Genomic DNA, 16562 nt, shown 5'->3' on the forward strand with positions numbered 1-16562 from the left:
GTGAGTGACAGGGAGATAGTGGGTTACTGAGGGAGGCGTGATAGGAAGGGGTTGGGTAAGTATGGGAAGAAAGTGGGTGACAGGGATAATAAATGACTAAGGCAGGGGTGATAGGGAGATAGTGGATGACTGTGGCAGGGGTGACAGGGACAGTAAGAGACTGAGGCAGGGGTGACAGGGATAGTGGCTGACTGAGGCAGGGGTGACTGGGAGATAGTGGGTGACTGAGGCAGGGTTGACAGGGATAGTGGGTGACTGAAGCAGGGGTGATAGGGTGACAGTGGGTGACTCAAGCAGGGGTGACTGGTATAGTGGGTGACTGAGGCAGGGATCGCAGGTATAGTGGTTGACTGAGGCAGCGGTGACTGGGAGATAGTGGGTAACTGAGGCAGGGGTGACAGGGAAAGTGTGTGACTCAGGCAGGGGTGATAGGGAGATAGTGGGCAGCATATCTCTGCGTCACTGCAGCAGCACATTCCTGCTTCAATGACAGCAGCACATCCCTGCCTCACTTATAGCAGCACATCCCTGCCTCGCTGACAGCAGCACATCCCTGCCTCGCTGACAGCAGCACATCCCTGCCTCGCTGACAGCAGCACATCCCTGCTTCGCTGACAGCAGCACATCCCTGCTTCGCTGACAGCAGCACATCCCTGCCTCGCTGACAGCAGCACATCCCTGTCTCGCTGACAGCAGCACAGCACTGCTTCGCTGACAGCAGCACATCACTGCTTCACTACCAGCAGCACATCCCTGCCTCACTGGCAGCAGCACATCCCTGCCTTACTGACAGCTGTATATAGGGCCTAATTCAGACCTGATCCCTGCTGTGCATATTCACACAACAGGAGATCAGGTCTGAAGTGCGTGTGTGCTGGTGCCGCAGTGCACCGGCACATGCCAGAGATGCGATCAGCATCTCTGCCCAGTGAGCGCCTCTGCCTGATTGACAGGCAGAGGCGGTCACTGGGCAGGAGGAGTCGGGCCAGCGGCGTTGTGCCGCCATTTTGGGGGCACAGTCAGGACAACGCAGACATGACCGGACCGTATGGGGGCGGGCCGTGACGGCTGCGTGACCCGGACAGCAACGGGCCTTATTTACTAAAATCTCAGATAAATTTTATGGCATTTATGTGCAGTCTAGTTTGCACAGTTGATAGAGTGTTGATCTTGCACTATCAATGTAAGCCTCACATAGGTTTGATACACATGTAAGTTTGTTTTTATTTTACTACATTGTGGTTTGTGGCTCTATACCATGTAATGCATGTCTTTTAACAGTAGTCAAGTCTTCCAATGTGCTTGTTAGTGAAACCCAATAGATAGCTTTATTTTATTTTGTTCCTTCAAATATTGAATGCATATGTCTTATAACTTTTTTTTTTAAATATATATACATTTTTATTATAAGATTTTCAATGACACAAGTACATACAAGTTGCAGATTATGGATTGTGAAGGACAAATCAACCATATAAACAATTTAAGCAATTTAAATTACATGCAGGTAGTAGAATATCAAACTCCTTGGATGAGAGTTGGTCGTAATAAACTAGGATAGAAAAGAATAAAGTAGAAAATAATATTTTAAACCTACCGGTAAATCTTTTTCTCGTAGTCCGTAGAGGATGCTGGGGACTCCGTAAGGACCATGGGGATAGACAGGCTCCACAGGAGACACGGGCACTTTAAGAAAGACTTTAGTTCTGGGTGTGCACTGGCTCCTCCCTCTATGCCACAGTTAGAGAAACTGTGCCCAGAGGAGACGGACAGTATGAGGAAAGGATTTTGTTAATCCAGGGCAAGATTCATACCAGCCACACCAATCACACCGTATAACTTGTGATAAACTACCCAGTTATCAGTATGAAAAAACAGGACCGATGCAACTATAACATAACCCTTATTGAAGCAATAACTATATACAAGTATTGCAGAAGTAGTCCGCACTTGGGATGGGCGCCCAGCATCCTCTACGGACTACGAGAAAAAGATTTACCGGTAGGTTTAAAATCTTATTTTCTCTAACGTCCTAGAGGATGCTGGGGACTCCGTAAGGACCATGGGGATTATACCAATGCTCCAAAACGGGCGGGAGAGTGCGGATGACTCTGCAGCACCGATTGAGCAAACATGAGTTCCTCCTCAGCCAGGGTATCAAACTTATAGTATTTTGCAAAGGTGTTTGAACCCGACCAAGTAGCAGCTTGACAAAGCTGTAGTGCCGAGACCCCTCGGGCAGCCGCCCAAGAAGAGCCCACTTTCCTCGTGGAATGGGCCTTGACCGATTTCAGTAACTGCAATCCAGCCATAGAATGCGCTTGCTGAATCGTGTTACAAATCCGGCGAGCAATAGCCTGTTTTGAAGCAGGGGCACCAATCTTGTTGGTTGCATACAGGACAAACAGCGCTTCAGTTTTCCTGACTCTAGCCGTCCTGGCCATGTAAATTTTCAAAGCCCTGACCACATCAAGTAACTCGGAATCCTCCAAGTCACGCGTAGCCACAGGCACCACAATAGGTTGGTTCATATGAAAAGATGAGACCACTTTTGGTAGGAATTGAGGACGGGTCCGCAATTCCGCTCTATCCACATGGAATACCAAATATGGGCTTTTATGTGACAAAGCCGCTAATTCCGACACTCGCCTAGCCGAAGCCAAGGCTAATAACATGACCACCTTCCATGTGAGATATTTTAACTCCACTGTTTTAAGTGGTTCAAACCAGTGTGATTTTAGAAAACTTAACACCACGTTAAGGTCCCAAGGTGCCACCGGAGGCACAAAAGGAGGCTGAATATGCAGCACTCCTTTTACAAAAGTCTGAACTTCTGGAAGAGAAGCCAATTCTTTTTGAAAGAAAATGGATAAGGCCGAAATCTGGACCTTAATAGAGCCTAATTTTAGGCCCAAATTCACTCCAGTTTGTAGGAAGTGAAGGAAACGGCCCAGATGGAATTCTTCCGTAGGAGCATTCCTGGCCTCACACCAAGAAACATAATTTCGCCATATACGGTGTAATGTTTTAACGTTACATCCTTCCTAGCCTTTATCAGCGTAGGGATGACCTCAACCGGAATGCTAGGATCCGGCATTCAACCGCCATGCCGTCAAACGCAGCCGCGGTAAGTCTTGGAACAGACAGGGCCCCTGATGCAACAGGTCCTGTCTTAGAGGGAGAGGCCACAGATCTTCTGTGAGCATTTCCTGCAGATCCGGATACCAGATGGCCAATACTCCGGATACTCCGTGGCCAATCTGGAACAATGAGGATTGTTCTCACTCCTCTTTGTCTTATTATCCTCAACACCTTGGTTATGAGAGGAAGAGGAGGAAATACATAGACCGACCGGAACACCCACGGTGTCACTAGGGCGTCTACAGCTACTGCCTGAGGGTCTCTTGACCTTGCGCAATACCTCTGTAGCTTTTTGTTGAGCCGGGACAACATCATGTCTATCTGTGGCAGTTCCCACTGACTTGTAATCTGTGCAAAGACTTCCAGATGAAGTCCCCACTCTCCCGGATGTAGGTCGTGTCTGCTGAGGAAGTCTGCTTCCCAGTTGTCCACTCCCGGAATGAACACTGCTGACAGTGCGCTTGCGTGATTCTCCACCCAGCGAAGAATTCTGGTGGCTTGTGCCATCGCCACTCTGCTCCTTGTGCCGCCTTGGCGGTTTACATGAGCCACTGCGGTGACGTTGTCTGACTGGATCAGAACCGGTTGGTCGCAAAGTAAGGTCTCCGCTTGACGTAGGGCATTGTATATGGCCCTTAGATCCAGGATGTTGATGTGAAGACAAGTCTCTTGACTTGACCAAATACCTTGGAAATTTCTTCCCTGTGTGACTGCTCCCCAACCTTGGAGGCTTGCGTCTGTGGTCACCAGGATCCAGCCCTGAATGCTGAATCTGCGTCCCTCGAGAAGGTGAGCACTCTGCAGCCACCACAGGAGTGATACCCTGACCCTGGGGGACAGGGTGATCAACCAATGCATCTGTAAATGTGACCCGGACCACTTGTCCAGTAGGTCCCATTGGAAAGTCCTCGCATGGATCCTGCCGAATGGAATGGCCTTGTATGATGCCACCATCTTTCCCAGGACTCGAGTGCAGTGATGCACTGACACCTGTTTTGGTTTCAATAGGTTCCTGACAAGAGTCATGTGTTCCTGGGCCTTTTCTATCAGGAGATAAACCCTCTTCTCGTCCGTGTCCAGAATCATGCCCAAGAAAGACAGACGAGTAGTAGGAATCAACTGCGACTTCGGGATATTGAGAATCCAGCCGTGTTGCTGTAACACTTTCAGTGAAAGTGATACGCTGTTCAGCAACTGCTCTCTTGATCTCGCTTTTATGAGATCGCCCAAGTACGGGATAATTGTGACACCTTGCTTGCACAGGAGCACCATCATTTCCGTCATTACCTTGGTGAAAATTCTCAGGGCCATGGAGAGACCAAACAGCAACGTCTGAAATTGGCAATGACAGTCCTGTACCGCAAATCTGAGGTACGCCTGATGAGGTGGATAAATGGGGACATGAAGGTATGCATCCTGTACACAAATGCGGACAACAGGTGTCAAGCCGTGTGTTGCCTTTGTCAAGCTGTAATAAGTAGGGATAAGGACGTTAACCACCTCGGAACATCCTCCCTTATACGTCACCTGCAGCGCATTAATCATAAGTCAGTGACAAGTTCAAAAACTTTGGATGACAGCGGAAGCAGTCCACTGACCACCTTCCTCTTGTAACCAAGCTCCTGCAAACCACACCACCAACTCCCTCAGTGTCAATTTCCTCCTTAGACAGGAGAGCCAATAGTCCTGCAGGCCATGTCACTGGCAAGTCTGACGAGTCCTCTCCTGCCTGGGATTCCTCCGATGCATCCTTGAGTGTAACGCCTACTGCTGCTGGCGCTGCTGTTGTTGCTGCTGGGAGTCGATCGTCATCCCAGAGGGGAAGTCGGAAGACCACTTGTACTACTTCCAGTAAGCAATTGACTGTCCAACAGTCCTTTGCGAGGAAGATGAAATATCACAGCAGTCATCCTGCTGCAAAGCGGATAACTCAGGTCTGGGTGGTGAGAAACGTGGTTCCGGTATCCATCGTTAATTTAGAGGCAACTAGAGACTTGATTGAGGTACTGTGTCCCCGGTACCAAATACCCTCTAGGTTCCATTTCTCTAGGCAGGCGATACCGAAAATGTACACAGACCTCAGAAAAAGAGTCACCAGTGTCCTAAAAAATGCAGTTGTACCCAATGTCCACTTGTCTGTGGTTAAGTGGAGCAGGGCAGACTCAGGACTATATGACTGTGACAGCCCACTGGGTAGATGTATTGCCTCCCGCAGCAAGAACAGCAGCGGCGGCACCAGTAGCAGCATCTCGCAATTGCCAACTCGTTCCTAGGCAGGCTACGCTTTGTATCACCGCTTTCCATAAGAGGCACACAGCTGACAACCTCTTACGGAAACTGAGGAACATCATCGCAAAATGGCTTACCCCAATTGAACTCTCCTGGGGATTTGTGACATCGGACAACGCCACCAAAATTGTGCGTGCATTACATCTGGGCAAATTCCAGCACGTCCCATGTTTTGCACATACATTGAACTTTGTGGTGCAGAATTATTTAAAAAACGACAGGGGCGTGCAAGAGATGCTGTCGGTGGCCCGAAGAATTGCGGGCCACTTTCTGCATTCAGCCACCGCATGCCGAAGACTGGAGCACCACCAAACATTCCTGAACCTGCCCTGCCATCATCTGAAGCAAGAGGTGGTAACGAGGTGGAATTCAACCCTCTATATGCTTCAGAGGATGGAGGAGCAGCAAAAGGCCATTCAAGCCTATACATCTGCCCACGATATAGGCAAAGGAGGGGGAATGCACCTGACTCAAGCGCAGTGGAGAATGATTTCAACGTTGTGCAAGGTTCTGCAACCCTTTGAACTTGCCACACGTGAAGTCAGTTCAGACACTGCCAGCCCTAGTCAGGTCATTCCCCTCATCAGGCTTTTGCAGAAGAAGCTGGAGACATTGAAGGAGGAGCTAAAACAGAGCGATTCCACTAGGCATGTGGAACTTGTGGATGGAGCCCTTAATTCGCTTAACCAGGATTCAATCTGTTGAAATCAGAGCACTACATTTTGGCCACCGTGCTCGATCCTAGATTTAAAACCTACATTGTATCTCTCTTTCCGGCAGACACAAGTCTGCAGAGGTTCAAAGACCTGCTGGTGAGAAAATTGTCAAGTCAAGCGGAACGTGACCCGTCAACAGCTCCTCCTTCACATTCTCCCGCAACTGGGGGTGCGAGGAAAAGGCTAAGAATTCCGAGCCCACCCGCCTGCAATAAGCAATCCAACTGCAAAAATTGCTAAGAGCATACGCATGCGCCTGCATTTTCTGTGGCACCCCGCAGATAATGCGATCGCCTCTGACTTTCAATCGGTGCGGGGGGGGGGGGGGGTCAGCAACACTCCATTTCAAAGTCGGAGATGGAGCGGTGCGGGGGCAGGGCTTCAACGGAGAAACAGGAGGCGTGGTCAGAGCGGCTGCATGACATCACATGCAGTCGCTGCGATCACAAAAATGGTGGCGGCTTCCTGCGCACACGTACAGTCTGCACCAACAGGAGGCTAAACCATTTTTTATGATCACGCTGAACTGCACTGAGACTGCAATTTCAGCGTGGTCAAGAAGGGAGGCGGCATACTGGGTGGCCATGCCCTGTGATGGGTGGCCCCAGCATGCGAACCAAAGGATTGCAAATTCTGTTACTTAGCAGAATGTGCAATCCTTACTGAATTAGGCCCATTGATTACAAAATTATAAACAATATTTGAAGTTTTTCTTCAGGGACTAACACAAAAGATGCTTGGGGCTACTAACACATGGGTAAGCCACGTAAAGCTTCCCATGGGTCAGTGGCATCACAACGGGGTTGCGGCACACACCCGAGTGTCACCCGCCAAGGGGGGTGACACCAAAGTGCCGGCTCTTCTTCAGTGACAGAATATGGGTGTTTCACTGTGACATTACGTGCAACACCCAGTTTCTGTCACTGTGCAGGAGCCAGCACTACTCACACACTAGTCCCCGGGTGCAGCCCCCAACCCCCGGGATACCCGCAGCAACAAAATGGTGATTCAGGCCACGCCCCTACCTATGAGACCATGCCTCCTTTTTACCATTGCCCTGCTTATCTGCGCGCACTGCATTACAATCTCCCTCGCCGCCTCTCTGGGTGTCACCAGTGATAGTGACACCTCTGCCATGCTTGTAGCAGCTGGTCCTAAGATCTACGCCTCCAGCCCTGAGTGTTTTCCCTTGTGACGTGTTGATCATCATAGCGAAGCAGATGCTTACAGAAAACTGCTGGTGCTTAGATTGAAAAGAAAAACATTGACGAACCCATCATTTCAGCGACAGGGTCTGCCACACGACTGACTGAAATGACTGGTTGGTTTGGGCCCCCACCAAAAAAGAATCAATCAATCTCTCCTTGCACAAACTGGCTCTACAGAGGCAAGATGTCCTCCCTTGTGCTGCCTCAGTTGAATCTCCTTTACTTGACAGAGATGTGCCTGAGCAGCGGCCCTCCCCAGCCCTATCCCAAATCATACTTATTTTGCATAATACCATGGTCATGAAGATTGTTCTCCCAGGGTGAGGTTCATTCATTGCATTCTGGGTATGCTGACCCCTGTGATTTCCCCAAATGTGGGAAACTCAATTGCATTATTTGTGGTAGTGGGGGACTGTGTTTGTGCTTTCTTCTGGTCAACTCTGGTAAAAATCAGATTTCTTTGTCTCAGATCTTCCTCTAGCCTTGTTCCTCTTTCGAGAGTTCCCTTGTGCTGCCTCAGTTGGATCTCCTTCACTTGACAGGGGGGTACCCGAGCAGCGACCCTCCCCAGCTCTAGCCCAACTCCTACTTACCTGCCAGGTGAGATACTATGATCATGTAGGTGCTTCTCCCAGGGCAAGGCTCACCCATTGCACTCTGGGTGTGCTGCCCCTGTGATTTCCCCAAATGTTGGAAACTTGACTGCATAATTTGTGTTTCCCCTGGTCGGCTCTCGTATAATTCAGATCTCTTTGTCTCAGGTCTCTCTCCAGCCTAGTTTGCTGTCTGTTTCCACTTCTCTTTTCTTGAGCCGCTCCCTTCTATGCCCTTGCGCACTATCCTGACTTCTCCCGTCTGCTTACTTTGTGCCTTCCAATGCACAATGCGAACTACAGGTAGTGCTGCAGGACCCACACCCTTTAACTTGCCTTACAGAGCAGCTCTGGAGCTGTTACAGTGCCCAGCTGCTGCAGAGAAATCAGCTTGAATGCTTCAGGGGCTGGGGCATTGCCAACATGAGCCCCACACCGAAGGAGGGTGGGGGTGTTTAATGCGAACTAAGGGTCATCCAAGCGCCGCAAAAGGCCGCCATGCCCTGCATACCCCTTTTCTCTTTTCATATGCAGATGAGGGTTCCAGCCAACTTTGGCCCACTGCTTGGATGACATCACTGTATGCAAATCCGTCTTCTGCAGACCTTCCCCCAGGAATGCTTGTACTAGTTGTTGCATTTGGTTTGTTGTTTGGGGGTGCTTCAGTATTAGGCAGCCTTCTGCCCTCCCATGTTCATCTGAAAATATGTGTTCTCCCTGCAGTTGTTGTCCCCAGATGAGAGTTCCCTTGTGCTGCCTCAGTTGAATCTCCTTTACTTGACAGAGATGTGCCTGAGCAGCGGCCCTCCCCAGCCCTATCTCAAATCATACTTATTTTGCATAGGAGATACCATGGTCAAGAAGATTGTTCTCCCAGGGTGAGGGTCATTCATTGCATTCTGGGTATGCTGACCCCTGTGATTTCCCCAAATGTGGGAAACTTGGCTGCATTATTTGTAGTAGTGGGGGACTGTGTTTGTGCTTTCCTCTGGTCAGCTCTGGTAAAAGTCAGATTTTTTTGTCTCATTTCTTCCTCTAGCCTTATTCTTCTTTTGAGAGTTCCCTTGTGCTGCCTCAGTTGGATCTCCTTCACTTGACAGAAGGGTGCTTGAGCAGCGACCCTCCCCAGCTATAGCCCAACTCCTACTTACCTGCCAGGTTAGATACTATGATCATGAAGCTGCTTCTCCCAGGGCAAGGCTCACCCATTGCACTCTGGGTGTGCTGCTCCTGCGATTTCCCCAAATGTGGGACACTTGACTGCATAATTTGTGTTTCCCCTGGTCGGCTCTCGTATAATTCAGATCTCTTTGTCTCAGGTCTCTCTCCAGCCTAGTTTGCTGTCTGTTTCCACTTCTCTTTTCTTGAGCCGCTCCCTTCTATGCCCTTGCGCACTATCCTGACTTCTCCCGTCTGCTTACTTTGTGCCTTCCAATGCACAATGCGAACTACAGGTAGTGCTGCAGGACCCACACCCTTTTACTTGCCTTACAGAGCAGCTCTGGAGCTGTTACAGTGCCCAGCTGCTGCAAGAAATCAGCTTGAATGCTTCAGGGGCTGGGGCATTGCCAACATGAGCCCCACACCGAAGGAGGGTGGGGGTGTTTAATGCGAACTAAGGGTCATCCAAGCGCCACAAAAGGCCGCCATGCCCTGCATACCCCTTTTCTCTTTTCATATGCAGATGAGGGTTCCAGCCAACTTTGGCCCACTGCTTGGATGACATCACTGTATGCAAATCCGTCTTCTGCAGACCTTCCCCCAGGAATGCTTGTACTAGTTGTTGCATTTGGTTTGTTGTTTGGGGGTGCTTCAGTATTAGGCAGCCTTCTGCCCTCCCATGTTCATTTGAAAATATGTGTTCTCCCTGCAGTTGTTGTCCCCAGATGAGAGTTCCCTTGTGCTGCCTCAGTTGAATCTCCTTTACTTGACAGAGATATGCCTGAGCAGCGGCCCTCCCCAGCCCTATCCCAAATCATACTTATTTTGCATAGGAGTTACCATGGTCATGAAGATTGTTCTCCCAGGGTGAGGTTCATTCATTGCATTCTGGGTATGCTGACCCCTGTGATTTCCCCAAATGTGGGAAACTCGACTGCATTATTTGTGGTAGTGGGGGACTGTGTTTGTGCTTTCCTCTGGTCAGCTCTGGTAAAAGTCAGATTTCTTTGTCTCAGATCTTCCTCTAGCCTTGTTCTTCTTTCGAGAGTTCCCTTGTGCTGCCTCAGTTGGATCTCCTTCACTTGACAGGGGGGTGCCCGAGCAGCGACCCTCCCCAGCTCTAGCCCAACTCCTACTTACCTGCCAGGTGAGATACTATGATCAGGAAGGTGCTTCTCCCAGGGCAAGGCTCACCCATTGCACTCTGGGTGTGCTGCTCCTGCGATTTCCCCAAATGTGGGACACTTGACTGCATAATTTGTGTTTCCTCTGGTCGGCTCTCGTATAATTCAGATCTCTTTGTCTCAGGTCTCTCTCCAGCCTAGTTTGCTGTCTGTTTCCACTTCTCTTTTCTTGAGCCGCTCCCTTCTATGCCCTTGCGCACTATCCTGACTTCTCCCGTCTGCTTACTTTGTGCCTTCCAACGCACAATGCGAACTACAGGTAGTGCTGCAGGGCCCACACCCTTTTAGTTGCCTTACAGAGCAGCTCTGGAGCTGTTACAGTGCCCAGCTGCTGCAAGAAATCAGTTGGAATGCTTCAGGGGCTGGGGCATTGCCAACATGAGCCCCACACCGAAGGAGGGTGGGGGTGTTTAATGCGAACTAAGGGTCATCCAAGCGCAGCAAAAGGCCGCCATGCCCTGCATACCCCTTTTCTCTTTTCATATGCAGATGAGGGTTCCAGCCAACTTTGGCCCACTGCTTGGATGACATCACTGTATGCAAATCCGTCTTCTGCAGACCTTCCCCCAGGAATGCTTGTACTAGTTGTTGCATTTGGTTTGTTGTTTGGGGGTGCTTCAGTATTAGGCAGCCTTCTGCCCTCCCATGTTCATTTGAAAATATGTGTTCTCCCTGCAGTTGTTGTCCCCAGATGAGAGTTCCCTTGTGCTGCCTCAGTTGAATCTTCTTTACTTGACAGATATATGCCTGAGCAGCGGCCCTCCCCAGCCCTATCCCAAATCATACTTATTTTGCATAGGAGATACCATGGTCATGAAGATTGTTCTCCCAGGGTGAGGTTCATTCATTGCATTCTGGGTATGCTGACCCCTGTGATTTCCCCAAATGTGGGAAACTCGACTGCATTATTTGTGATAGTGGGGGACTGTGTTTGTGCTTTCCTCTGGTCAGCTCTGGTAAAAGTCAGATTTCTTTGTCTCAGATCTTCCTCTAGCCTTGTTCTTCTTTCGAGAGTTCCCTTGTGCTGCCTCAGTTGGATCTCCTTCACTTGACAGGGGGGTGCCCGAGCAGCGACCCTCCCCAGCTCTAGCCCAACTCCTACTTACCTGCCAGGTGAGATACTATGATCAGGAAGTTGCTACTCCCAGTGCAAGGCTCACCCATTGCACTCTGGGTGTGCTGCTCCTGCGATTTCCCCAAATGTGGGAAACTTGACTGCATAATTTGTGTTTCCCCTGGTCGGCTCTCGTATAATTCAGATCTCTTTGTCTCAGGTCTCTCTCCAGCCTAGTTTGCTGTCTGTTTCCACTTCTCTTTTCTTGAGCCGCTCCCTTCTATGCCCTTGCGCACTATCCTGACTTCTCCCGTCTGCTTACTTTGTGCTTTCCAATGCACAATGCAAACTACAGGTAGTGCTGCAGGGCCCACACCCTTTTACTTGCCTTACAGAGCAGCTCTGGGGATGTTACAGTGCCCAGCTGCTGCAAGAAATCAGCTTGAATGCTTCAGGGGCTGGGGCATAGCCAACATGAGCCCCACACCGAAGGAGGGTGGAGGTGTTTAATGCGAACTAGGGGTCATCCAAGCGCCGCAAAAGGCCGCCATGCCCTGCACGCACCTTTTCTCTTTTCATATGCAGACGAGGGTTGAAGCCAACTTTGACCCACTGCTTGGATGGCATTACCATATGCAAATCAATCTGCTGCAGGCCTTCCCCCAGGAATGCTTGCACTAGTTGTTGCATTTGGTTTGTTGTTTGGGGGTGCTTCAGTATTAGGCAGCCTTCTGCCCTCCCATGTTCATCTGAAAATATGTGTTCTCCCTGCAGTTGTTGTCCCCAGATGAGAGTTCCCTTGTGCTGCCTCAGTTGAATCTCCTTTACTTGACAGAGATGTGCCTGAGCAGCGGACCTTCCTAGCCCTATCTCAAATCATACTTATTTTGCATAGGAGATACCATGGTCAAGAAGATTGTTCCCCCAGGGTGAGGGTCATTCATTGCATTCTGGGTATGCTGACCCCTGTGATTTCCCCAAATGTGGGAAACTTGACTGCATTATTTGTAGTAGTGGGGGACTGTGTTTGTGCTTTCCTCTGGTCAGCTCTGGTAAAAGTCAGATTTCTTTGTCTCATTTCTTCCTCTAGCCTTATTCTTCTTTTGAGAGTTCCCTTGTGCTGCCTCAGTTGGATCTCCTTCACTTGACAGAGGGGTGCTTGAGCAGCGACCCTCCCCAGCTATAGCCCAACTCCTACTTACCTGCCAGGTGAGATACTATGATCATGAAGGTGCTTCTCCCAGGGCAAGGCTCACCCATTGCACTCTGGGTGTGCTGCTCCTGCGATTTCCCCAAATGTGGGACACTTGACTGCATAATTTGTGTTTCCCCTGGTCGGCTCTCGTATAATTCAGATCTCTTTGTCTCAGGTCTCTCTCCAGCCTAGTTTGCTGTCTGTTTCCACTTCTCTTTTCTTGAGCCGCTCCCTTCTATGCCCTTGCGCACTATCCTGACTTCTCCCGTCTGCTTACTTTGTGCCTTCCAATGCACAATGCGAACTACAGGTAGTGCTGCAGGACCCACACCCTTTAACTTGCCTTACAGAGCAGCTATGGAGCTGTTACAGTGCCCAGATGCTGCAAGAAATCAGCTTGAATGCTTCAGGGGCTGGGGCATCGCCAACATGAGCCCCACACCGAAGGAGGGTGGGGGTGTTTAATGCGAACTAAGGGTCATCCAAGCGCCGCAAAAGGCCGCCATGCCCTGCATACCCCTTTTCTCTTTTCATATGCAGATGAGGGTTCCAGCCAACTTTGGCCCACTGCTTGGATGACATCACTGTATGCAAATCCGTCTTCTGCAGACCTTCCCCCAGGAATGCATGTACTAGTTGTTGCATTTGGTTTGTTGTTTGGGGGTGCTTCAGTATTAGGCAGCCTTCTGCCCTCCCATGTTCATTTGAAAATATGTGTTCTCCCTGCAGTTGTTGTCCCCAGATGAGAGTTCCCTTGTGTTGCCTCAGTTGAATCTCCTTTACTTGACAGAGATGTGCCTGAGCAGCGGCCCTCCCCAGCCCTATCCCAAATCATACTTATTTTGCATAGGAGATACCATGGTCATGAAAATTGTTCTCCCAGGGTGAGGTTCATTCATTGCATTCTGGGTATGCTGACCCCTGTGATTTCCCCAAATGTGGGAAACTCGACTGCATTATTTGTGGTAGTGGGGGACTGTGTTTGTGCTTTCCTCTGGTCAGCTCTGGTAAAAGTCAGATTTCTTTGTCTCAGATCTTCCTCTAGCCTTGTTCTTCTTTCGAGAGTTCCCTTGTGCTGCCTCAGTTGGATCTCCTTCACTTGACAGGGGGGTGCCCGAGCAGCGACCCTCCCCAGCTCTAGCCCAACTCCTACTTACCTGCCAGGTGAGATACTATGATCATGAAGGTGCTTCTCCCAGGGCAAGGCTCACCCATTGCACTCTGGGTGTGCTGCCCCTGTGATTTCCCCAAATGTGGGAAACTTGACTGCATAATTTGTGTTTCCACTGGTCGGCTTTCATATAATTCAGATCTCTTTGTCTAAGGTCTCTCTCCAGCCTAGTTTGCTGTCTGTTTCCACTTCTTTTTTTTTGAGCCCCTCCCTTCTATACCCTTGTGCACTATCCTGACTTCTCCTGTCTGCTTACTTTGTGCCTTCCAATGCACAATGCAAACTACAGGTAGTGCTGCATGGCCCACAACCTGTTACTTGCCTTACAGAGCAGCTCTGGAGCTGTTACAGTGCCAAGCTGCTGCAAGAAATCAGCTTGAATGCTCGGGCATTGCCAACATGAGCCCCACACCGAAGGAGGGTGGGGGTGTTTAATGCGAACTAAGGGTCATCCAAGCGCCGCAAAAGGCCGCCATGCCCTGCATACCCCTTTTCTCTTTTCATATGCAGATGAGGGTTCCAGCCAACTTTGGCCCACTGCTTGGATGACATCACTGTATGCAAATCCGTCTTCTGCAGACCTTCCCCCAGGAATGCTTGTACTAGTTGTTGCATTTGGTTTGTTGTTTGGGGGTGCTTCAGTATTAGGCAGCCTTCTGCCCTCCCATGTTCATTTGAAAATATGTGTTCTCCCTGCAGTTGTTGTCCCCAGATGAGAGTTCCCTTGTGCTGCCTCAGTTGAATCTCCTTTACTTGACAGAGATATGCCTGAGCAGCGGCCCTCCCCAGCCCTATCCCAAATCATACTTATTTTGCATAGGAGATACCATGGTCATGAAGATTGTTCTCCCAGGGTGAGGTTCATTCATTGCATTCTGGGTATGCTGACCCCTGTGATTTCCCCAAATGTGGGAAACTCGACTGCATTATTTGTGGTAGTGGGGGACTGTGTTTGTGCTTTCCTCTGGTCAGCTCTGGTAAAAGTCAGATTTCTTTGTCTCAGATCTTCCTCTAGCCTTGTTCTTCTTTCGAGAGTTCCCTTGTGCTGCCTCAGTTGGATCTCCTTCACTTGACAGGGGGGTGCCCGAGCAGCGACCCTCCCCAGCTCTAGCCCAACTCCTACTTACCTGCCAGGTGAGATACTATGATCATGTAGGTGCTTCTCCCAGGGCAAGGCTCACCCATTGCACTCTGGGTGTGCTGCCCCTTTGAATTCCCCAAATGTGGGAAACTTGACTGCATAATTTGTGTTTCCCCTGGTCGGCTCTCATATAATTCAGATCTCTTTGTCTCAGGTCTCTCTCCAGCCTAGTTTGCTGACTGTTTCCACTTCTCTTTTCTTGAGCCGCTCCCTTCTATGCCCTTGCGCACTACCCTGACTTCTCCCGTCTGCTTACTTTGTGCCTTCCAACGCACAATGCGAACTACAGGTAGTGCTGCAGGGCCCACACCCTTTTAGTTGCCTTACAGAGCAGCTCTGGAGCTGTTACAGTGCCCAGCTGCTGCAAGAAATCAGCTTGAATGCTTCAGGGGCTGGGGCATGGCCAACATGAGCCCCACACCGAAGGAGGGTGGGGGTGTTTAATGCGAACTAGGGGTCATCCAAGCGCAGCAAAAGGCCGCCATGCCCTGCATACCCCTTTTCTCTTTTCATATGCAGATAAGGGTTCCAGCCAACTTTGGCCCACTGCTTGGATGACATCACCGTATGCAATTCCATCTTCTGCAGACCTTCCCCAAGGAATGCTTGTACTAGTTGTTGCATTTGGTTTGTTGTTTGGGGGTGCTTCAGTATTAGGCAGCCTTCTGCCCTCCCATGTTCATCTGAAAATATGTGTTCTCCCTGCAGTTGTTGTCCCCAGATGAGAGTTCCCTTGTGCTGCCTCAGTTGAATCTCCTTTACTTGACAAGGGAGGCATTTTGGATTTTTTCTTTGGGTACCCCTACACCTGATGGTCTGATTGAGAGCATCGAACTGAACAACATTGGCAGTCTCTGAAGATTTTATCTATTGATTTACCTAATATATTATTTATTGAATATCCATTTATTGTATGTTTAATAAATAAACAAAATTATTAGAAGTAGCTATTTTGGGAACAGCATTCCTCTTAGTATGAAACTGTATAATCCTGTTGTGTGTGTTCCTTTAAAGTTCTTTAGTAAAATCCACTAGTAATGATGAACATCAGATTTCTTCCTCCATCCTCTTTTTACACTTTCTCTTGGTTCTATATATATATATTTTTTATTTTTTTATTTTTTTTCCCTCCTTCTCCCAAAAGGCCCCCCTCCCTCCCCCCCCCCTCCCTGTTTTAAATTTTTACATCTTTAAATCTTTAAATCTTCGAATCCTTAAATTGTCTGTTTAATAATTATTCTTTCTTCAATTCTTTTTGTTGTTTAAGCAGCAATGTAATTATTCCAGGGGTTAAAATAATGAAATATAGAAATAATATTAACAAAAATTAAAGGTAAAAATGAATTGATAGAATGATCCCATTAAAAGTAAATAAATAATATGGATGTTAAGCTGAGCGGGTTGGATTCGAACATGGGACTCGCTGCATAGAGTGCAGGTGATGTTTCCCCTGCGCCACAAGAGCTGCTTTAGTAGTGGGTTGGATTTATGTTACCCTAAAAGGTTTTATATAAGTAAATGGGGATCCTTAGTGCTGGGTCTCTGAATTATGTGTATGTGATTATAGAGATGAGGTATTGATTGAAAGATTAGAGGTTAATCTGTATATAGATTATATATTTTCTGTTATTTTTTAAACCACCTTGTTGCTTATTTTATTATTATTTTTAATCACCATGTTGCTTATTTTTATATTATGAAATGCCTTT

General features: G+C 48.8%; 13 non-coding genes and 1 pseudogene across 13 annotated transcripts; all 14 read left to right on the forward strand.

Moving 5' to 3' along the window:
* The first annotated feature begins 7627 nt into the window (after positions 1 to 7627).
* Positions 7628 to 7787, forward strand: LOC135010170 (U1 spliceosomal RNA). The gene has a single exon (XR_010209603.1). It is a non-coding gene; the product is annotated as a U1 spliceosomal RNA (small nuclear RNA).
* Positions 7788 to 7939: 152 nt separating this feature from the next.
* LOC135010174 (U1 spliceosomal RNA) lies at positions 7940 to 8102 on the forward strand. Its single transcript, XR_010209607.1, has one exon. It is a non-coding gene; the product is annotated as a U1 spliceosomal RNA (small nuclear RNA).
* A 672-nt stretch (positions 8103 to 8774) lies between these two features.
* LOC135010168 (U1 spliceosomal RNA) lies at positions 8775 to 8938 on the forward strand. Its single transcript, XR_010209601.1, has one exon. It is a non-coding gene; the product is annotated as a U1 spliceosomal RNA (small nuclear RNA).
* Positions 8939 to 9090: 152 nt separating this feature from the next.
* Positions 9091 to 9253, forward strand: LOC135010178 (U1 spliceosomal RNA). The gene has a single exon (XR_010209610.1). It is a non-coding gene; the product is annotated as a U1 spliceosomal RNA (small nuclear RNA).
* A 671-nt stretch (positions 9254 to 9924) lies between these two features.
* LOC135010167 (U1 spliceosomal RNA) lies at positions 9925 to 10088 on the forward strand. The gene has a single exon (XR_010209600.1). It is a non-coding gene; the product is annotated as a U1 spliceosomal RNA (small nuclear RNA).
* Positions 10089 to 10240: 152 nt separating this feature from the next.
* Positions 10241 to 10403, forward strand: LOC135010171 (U1 spliceosomal RNA). The gene has a single exon (XR_010209604.1). It is a non-coding gene; the product is annotated as a U1 spliceosomal RNA (small nuclear RNA).
* A 671-nt stretch (positions 10404 to 11074) lies between these two features.
* Positions 11075 to 11238, forward strand: LOC135010165 (U1 spliceosomal RNA). The gene has a single exon (XR_010209598.1). It is a non-coding gene; the product is annotated as a U1 spliceosomal RNA (small nuclear RNA).
* A 152-nt stretch (positions 11239 to 11390) lies between these two features.
* LOC135010175 (U1 spliceosomal RNA) lies at positions 11391 to 11553 on the forward strand. The gene has a single exon (XR_010209608.1). It is a non-coding gene; the product is annotated as a U1 spliceosomal RNA (small nuclear RNA).
* Positions 11554 to 12224: 671 nt separating this feature from the next.
* LOC135010169 (U1 spliceosomal RNA) lies at positions 12225 to 12388 on the forward strand. Its single transcript, XR_010209602.1, has one exon. It is a non-coding gene; the product is annotated as a U1 spliceosomal RNA (small nuclear RNA).
* A 152-nt stretch (positions 12389 to 12540) lies between these two features.
* Positions 12541 to 12703, forward strand: LOC135010172 (U1 spliceosomal RNA). Its single transcript, XR_010209605.1, has one exon. It is a non-coding gene; the product is annotated as a U1 spliceosomal RNA (small nuclear RNA).
* Positions 12704 to 13374: 671 nt separating this feature from the next.
* On the forward strand, positions 13375 to 13538 carry LOC135010166 (U1 spliceosomal RNA). The gene has a single exon (XR_010209599.1). It is a non-coding gene; the product is annotated as a U1 spliceosomal RNA (small nuclear RNA).
* Positions 13539 to 13690: 152 nt separating this feature from the next.
* LOC135010173 (U1 spliceosomal RNA) lies at positions 13691 to 13853 on the forward strand. Its single transcript, XR_010209606.1, has one exon. It is a non-coding gene; the product is annotated as a U1 spliceosomal RNA (small nuclear RNA).
* Positions 13854 to 14515: 662 nt separating this feature from the next.
* LOC135010179 (U1 spliceosomal RNA) lies at positions 14516 to 14679 on the forward strand. The gene has a single exon (XR_010209611.1). It is a non-coding gene; the product is annotated as a U1 spliceosomal RNA (small nuclear RNA).
* A 152-nt stretch (positions 14680 to 14831) lies between these two features.
* On the forward strand, positions 14832 to 14973 carry LOC135010176 (U1 spliceosomal RNA; annotated as a pseudogene).
* Positions 14974 to 16562: the final 1589 nt, after the last annotated feature.

The sequence above is a fragment of the Pseudophryne corroboree genome, unplaced genomic scaffold (assembly GCF_028390025.1).
Source record: "Pseudophryne corroboree isolate aPseCor3 unplaced genomic scaffold, aPseCor3.hap2 scaffold_2292, whole genome shotgun sequence".
Taxonomy (NCBI): Eukaryota; Metazoa; Chordata; class Amphibia; order Anura; family Myobatrachidae; genus Pseudophryne; species Pseudophryne corroboree.